Raw genomic sequence first — 5,929 nt, forward strand, 5'->3', positions numbered from 1 at the left:
AAAAATTACCGTCCCAGAGAGATTCTCCTCGAGAATGGTGGCGTGGTGAATTATTTACTTATTTATTATATTATTACTATTTATTTCTCGAGCAACCTGAACGGATACCTCTTCCAAGGCCCAAAGCCTAAGGGGATTGGTAGCTCTATTTTAACATGAGAAAAGCCTAACGTTTATAAGTTAAAGAGTTACCAATCAAAGACCACAAGAGGAACAACTGGGGCTCGTGTATTTCCCTTGCCAAATCAAGAGTATAACGGGATAGACATACTCTGCTGTATGATGATTGATGCCTACCTACCAATAATTACTCCCGACCATTCCAGTAGAGCATCAATTACAAGGATTTGCGTCCGATTTTATAACGGTATTTTATGGTCAGCCGAATAAGCAGGGAGCTATTTTTTTTCAGGCCCGTTTTTTCAGACGATTTTTATCGGAGGCTGTGTCAAACCCGTTGCGGAACAGTAACCTGAGTCTTTCGGCGCTTTCGCGCTTTAGTTTTTACATTTGTTTTCGGTTCTTATAGCCGCAAAAGGTGGAATGAAAACGACTTAGATCGCCTTTTATTAATTTTTAATGGAAATTAATTTGTGAGGGAGACAGATGGTCCCCGAAAAAGCCGGAATAAGGGGAGGGTGGCTTCCGAAGATTCATTATAGTGCTTGAAATAATATGAGTCGTTTGAGATGGCATTACGGTTATTTTACGTTTACGTATCACAACCACAAGAGAACAGGTCAGTTCCATCGACCTTTTGTGACAAGTCAGTCTTCTTGGATGTTCCTACTGTACACTTCATATGCTAGGCGAATAATAAATGTTATTTTTTAATGTTTGGACTCCAAATCCACATATTATCCTTATTGGGAACAAATTAAGACGACCTATCCTGAGCTTTAGAGAGGATGGGCGTCCATATGCTGTATCCATTGAAACTGTACCGATATTGAGCGTGAATCATACTAATCTTGTGTAACTAGTTCATGTATATCCCCTTTACTCCACATTATCTAGTCAACGCGGAATGAACCCACCACAAAGTTTCAGTACTCTCCGTCCTTTTTAGCTCCTTGGTTGCCTTAAAAAGGAAAAGAAGATGCTGAACATCTAGGGCTCTATTTAGTCTAAATCTTTTTATGACCATTTAGCATTTGTAAACTGCAGTGCCGTATGCGAGGGCAATCCACCCCTACTGGCAGTGTAGTTTAAAGGGTTCGTTTCGAGGGAATCGTCGTATGGCGTAATTCACACAACGCACGTGTATGAAAGACGCGTCGAAGAAACAGACGCGAGGGAGGCGATCGCACGAACGTATCACCGCGATGGCGACTCGCCTGGTTTTATCGTTGACACAATTCAAGACTGCAGTGTTTAGAAACTTGAAAAGGTAATATTTTTAACTTAAAGGCTGGAAAAATTGTCAAAATAAAGCCTCAAAACTGGAGTCTAAACCCAAAAAGGGTTTGAAGAATGTCATCCTTAGCTGGTTAACATATAAATTAAAATTGGTAAACGTTGAAGGGAGGGTAATACCGTCGTTCGTGTAGGTAGCCTTTTCTTTCGGAAAAACATAAATATGGATTTGGTATTCATTGTGATTAGTGCGAAGATTAACACTTTTGATGGAAGAGCGTAATTGGATTGGATTTACATTGGCCAGTGACGAACAAAAACTGGGTGCAAGGAGAACATCGTTTATAAGGGTGTCTGCACCGAGACGTCTTCCATGCTTTACCTCGGAATCTCTATCCTGCGAACACGTTCGAGAGGATATCCGTTTGTGGTGACTAACAACATAATAGACTTTAGATTTGGATTACAACTAAGTATAGAGTTAAAAAGCAAAGTCAAGTGGGCAGTTTTCCAACTAGTTTAGCCGTTCGACCCCAGAGTAGTGCTTTGTTCTGTAACTTTTACTTTGGTTGTGTTCGTTAAGGGACCAAACCCCCGGAAAGCCGTAAAAAAAAAATATTTTTTTTTTTTTATTTTTTTATAAAATGAAAAAAGAAAGACATGGATTAAGTATAGGAGGTAGGTATACTCTAGCTGTGTTATCTCCGAAGCTACAGAGCACAGTTGTCACAAGGAATAAAGTTTGACAAGGGGGGAACTTTCGACATTAAATTAAAACTTATAAGAGAGAGAGAGAGAGAGATTGTTCTCTCTCTCTCTCTAGCTCCCTCTTTTTCTCTTTCTACCTATCGCTCTCTTTCTATTTTTCTTCCTTCCTTTTCGTCTTTCTATTCTACATATTTAAACTATCTGTTATTTAATTATCTCTCTCTCTCTCTCTTTCTCCCTACACCTCTCTCTCTCTCTCATTCCCCAATGCCTTTTCCATCTCTCTTTTCCTCCCTCACATTCCCTCATCTCTCTTTCTTTTTCTCTCTCTCTCTCTCTCGTCCTTATCTCTTTTCCCTTCTAATCCCCCTCTCTCTTTTCAATTTGCTTTTCCAGCGTTCTGATTGGCTAATGGGAAAGCCTGGGGTTTTAATGAAAAGTGGATGTTAAATAAAAAGGGGGAGGAGTTTTCCAATGTTCTTTTCCGAGTGAGTGAGCATCGATGTGAAGAGTAGACGAATAGCACAACACTCTCTCCTAGATGAGAGGAGAAATTGAAGCACCGATTTTTACCAAATTGTTACAGTCGCGTCCTTGAAACATATCGGTATATCATACCTAATTTCATCGCTTTACGACAAACCGTTCTTGAGATATTTTGTTCACAACCTTTTCAACATTTTCCCATTTGAACCTGTAGTACGTAACTTACGTAACGTACATAACGCACGTACAGACCATGGGCTAAAAACCACTTTTCTGGTATCAGGGGACCCCAAAACGGATATTTCCACCCATTTCCCGATTTTGAAAATTTGGACCGATTGTAATACTTTCTCATTTTACCTACCTTGTATAGGTTCCCTATACGTTTAAGGGTAATAGGAAAGTAAAAAATAGATTCAAAACACGGAAAAATTAGGTTTAAAAAAAAAATATATATATATTATATATGATACGGTAGATTTGTAAATTTACTTTTAAAATAGAAAGAGTACCATCGACACAGGTACCCAAAGTCTGGCAGACCCCTAATTCTGCCATCATCTGAAAGTTTCGCATGACTTCTCATTCTGGAAGTTTGAGAGAGGAAGCACCAAGACTTTAATAAAACGGGATATCCCCCCCGCAGTAAGGGGGGTAGATTAACACTCATTCCTCTCCCCCTTGCTTTCTCCGAATATTTCAGCCCCCAAAAAACACCCCGCCTTTTTCTCTCGATCCCTTTTGGGGACTCGTTTGACTGGTCTATTTTGAAATCGGATTAAAAAGGGATTTCAGCCACTAATGCTGAAAAGGAACCGCCTCTTTTTTCCAGAGTTTCCTTTTTTTTTAAATCAAATATTCTGGAGTTCCAGGACGTTTGAGAGGATTAGAAGAGGTGTTTGGCTGGCTGAAAAAGTGTTAATTTTGTTCCGTGAGTGGTGAAAAAAGGCCGTGAAAAATCGAATATCTCTTCTATAACTACTTTTACAACAACTGGTTCTCTTATGGAATTCTATTTTTTACGTTAAAAAAGGTTTGAATTTCGCAATTTTTTGCCGTTTTTTTTTCTGTTGGTAAAAAAGTAGGTAGGTATGTAAAAAATAGGTAGGAAACTAGGTACCCCTTTTCTATATGGATAAGTAGTTGAATAATAGATTACCTAATTCATTAGTGATTAATTGATTAGGAACAATCTTAATTGTTTTATTATTTTATATCCAACAAAAGTTAGGTTTTCATTTAAATTTGCACCGTTTTTTATTACCAAGTGAATTTAAAACGTTCTGGTCTTCAAAAATCTCCTACATTAGGTACCTGTACCTACCTAATCTTCAAAAGTTCGAATTGGATTTTGTATGAGAAGGTTGGCTGCAAGAGCGTGAGACTCCTTCATTCTTCAAGAACCAAGGCTTGAAAAATCTTCAAGGGTGAGTTTATGTAACTTATTTCTTTATTTGTTACCTAAAAGTCAGCTCCCATGGCGTAGTGGTCACTGCGCTCGCCTTGCACGCGGGAGACCCGGGTTCGATTCCCGGCGGGGTCAAGTTGGCGTAGTGGTCACTGCACTCGCCTTGCACGCGGGAGACCCGGGTTCGATTCCCGGCGGGGTCAAGAAATTTGTATCTGCAAAGGATTGATTCCGTGACTGGCTATTTCGGGGCCCTCATCTTCGTGAGGAAAATGAGTAGCTATGACATATAAATGCGCATAGCGACCGGTGCCAGCATGGTAGGTGAATATTGGTTGTTAGGATTATTGAGATATTGGGGAAATCCTACAATGCTGCAGTAAGCACCAAAGTTGTGACATAATAACACAAAGAAACTGCATTTACATTTATTTGTTACCTAAATAATGACGGCTCGATTACCGCTCAGTACGGACTTTACCCTTATGAGATAAGGTTCGTTCTCGGAACGGCCGGCTTTCTTCTATCCTGGTCCTGATTCTCCCTTTGATTTTGGGACGATAAGACCGCCGTTGTTAGAGTTTCCTCTATCAAACGGTTACCAACCTCAGTGGTGCAGTGGTTAGCGTGGTGGACTTCGGATCTGGAGGTTGGTGGTTCGAGTCCAAGTCAAGTCAAAATATTTAGCGTAGTGCATTAAGCGGGGAACGACCTTTTTGACAAGCATTTATGCTTAACACAATTAAAATTCCTTTATCAAACGGTTAGCCTAGTGGTAGTGTGCTTGCTCGCCATGCAGAAGGTGTCGGGCTCGATTCCCACCACTGACAAAAAATTGTACCCGTTTTTCGATGGCAAATGTTTCAACGGGTTACTTGTGTTCTCGTGTTGACCCAGCACCTAAATGGGAAGTATTGTGTCTCTTCTCACCCATGTGTTGGCAGGCACTTCCCAGGTATACCTACTATGAGCATGCTACGACACAGAGCACACGAGTCTAATGTAGCAGTTGTTTCATTGTCACGAAATGAAAACGGCGGTGAAACACCAATTAAAAAAAAAAAAAAAAAAAAAAAAAAAACTAATGATACATACCATGGGATGGGCATGCTACGCCACAGACCACACAAGTCTAATACTGATACATTATTTTTATGCATTTAAAGTTTATTTATTTTTCAACTTACATGTCATAGGCCAGGATAGCAAACAGGACAAGGTTTATGGAGCCCCAAACCAGGGCATTCTTGTGTTTGGTTTCATTTTCAATTCTTTTCGTGATGAGACCCCAGGCTTGCCGATTTGATTCCAACCTTTGAGGTGACTGAAAGAAAATGAGTATGAATCAACATTAGTTTAGATTTCAGATTAACACAATCAGTGTGTTTTCCTATAGGAAACTTGACACAAGCTCCTATCTTCTAAGGCTCATTTCGGTACTTCTGCAGAAGCCACGTCTGTGGAATATTGCTACAAAGGAACTGGCACAAACAAGCAGTGACCCTGGTTATTATAGGGTTAGGTTAAATGCAAGAAGGAGTTTTCACAATTAGAGCTGTGATTAGTGTTACTATAGTGTTAGGTTAAATACAAAAAAGAGCTTTTCTTTTCCATGGATGTGACTTCTGCATAATGGAGGAGTTGCAAATGGGTAAAAATTATAAATAAATGGTCGATTCCTATGTAAAAAGTTGGGAAAAATCCAAATCTGAGGTCAAAACTCCGAAATAATAACTGTAAAAGGTCGAAAATTCAATTTTTATAATGAAAAAGTTCAAAGATTTGTGACGTCAGACTTAACACAGTTGCTATTTTTGTCCGCTAGGTAGCGCCACTATGCAAGCACGCTAGCGGAGGAGCAGAAAGAACTGCGCAGAAACGTATGTGCACCAACACATTAATGCGTTGCCTGCAAGGGAGCTTTGCTTGGGACATTTGATGTGACGTCATCACCTACGGGAGCGTATGCCG

The 5,929-nt window shown here is 39.9% G+C and overlaps 1 long non-coding RNA gene across 1 annotated transcript in view; it reads right to left on the reverse strand.

Annotated features, from left to right (window-relative positions):
* LOC103522097 overlaps window positions 1-5,282 on the reverse strand; it is a 10,505-nt gene extending 5,223 nt beyond the window's left edge. Inside the window, exon 1 of the long non-coding RNA XR_541991.3 lies at window positions 5,146-5,282. This is a non-coding gene — a long non-coding RNA (uncharacterized LOC103522097). The remainder of the gene's footprint in view (window positions 1-5,145) is intronic.
* Between the last annotated feature and the right edge of the window lie 647 nt (window positions 5,283-5,929).

Source organism: Diaphorina citri, unplaced genomic scaffold, assembly GCF_000475195.1.
Source record: "Diaphorina citri unplaced genomic scaffold, Diaci psyllid genome assembly version 1.1 scaffold6851, whole genome shotgun sequence".
NCBI lineage: Eukaryota > Metazoa > Arthropoda > Insecta > Hemiptera > Psyllidae > Diaphorina > Diaphorina citri.